Source organism: Panthera uncia, assembly GCF_023721935.1.
Source record: "Panthera uncia isolate 11264 chromosome B2 unlocalized genomic scaffold, Puncia_PCG_1.0 HiC_scaffold_24, whole genome shotgun sequence".
NCBI classification, from domain to species: domain Eukaryota; kingdom Metazoa; phylum Chordata; class Mammalia; order Carnivora; family Felidae; genus Panthera; species Panthera uncia.
The window spans coordinates 5994187-5995220 of record NW_026057580.1 but is presented as its reverse complement, the minus strand read 5'-3'; positions in this window follow the sequence as shown (position 1 = coordinate 5995220).

The following is a 1034-nucleotide window of genomic DNA, read 5'->3' as shown; positions in this document are numbered from 1 at the left end:
AGGGGTGTGTTTCCCCCCCCCCCCCCCCCCTAGAAATTTAGATACATGGGATGAACCAAGTACTTATTTTGAGAGGGACAGCGTATCTCGCATCAGCGCAGAGCTGGATGTGGGGCTTGACCTCATGAGCCAGGAGATAATGACCCGAGCCAAAATCTAAAGTCAGATACTCAACCGAGTCACACAGGTGCCCCATGATGAGCAAGTATTAATACAGCAAGAAATGCTAACCATGTGTCCAGGTTGTCTTTTTTACACACCTGAAGCCTGCATATTTGAGGTGTATATACTAAATGCAGTACATGCTGCCATCTGAGCAGGTACCAAAAGCAGTCAGCTAAGATTTCTTGCAAAGGACCACTGAATGTCCATGTTGTCCTTGTCTGTGGAAGACAAAGCTGTACATCGTGAATAGGTTGACACTGATGTGTCTGAGTTCGTTATTCACCTTGTGAGTGGTTTGAAGCTACGGGTAGTTGCTGTGGCTACTCTGGTCTAGTCTTGACATCACCCTAGTTTTAACTCCGGAATGTGAGCAACACTGGTGCATGTGGCATCTTATAGGCAAGGAGCGGTAAATTTTGGGGCCTTTTAACTTTAAAAGCTTATTTTTGAGAAAGTGCAAGTAGTGGCAAAGAGGAAAAGAATCCCAGGCCAGCTCCACACTTGTCAGTGCAGAGCCTGATGCAGGACTGCAACGTATGAACCATGAAATCATGATCTGAGCTGAAGTTGCACGCTTAACTGAGCCACCCAGGTGCCCCGTTAACCATCAACCTAATAGAGAAAAATGCACAATTTATTTTTAATGTTTATTTTTGAGACTGCAAGTGGGGGAGGGGCAGAGGGAGATGCAGAATCTGAAGCAGGCTCCAGGCTCTGAGCTGTCAGCACAGAGCCCAACACAGGGCTTGAACACATGAGCTGTGAGATCATGACCTGAGCCGAAGTCGGTTGCTTAACTGACTGAACCACCCAGGTGCTCCCCTTTCTTTCTCTCTCTCTCTTTTCTTTCTTTCTTTCTCTTTCTTTCT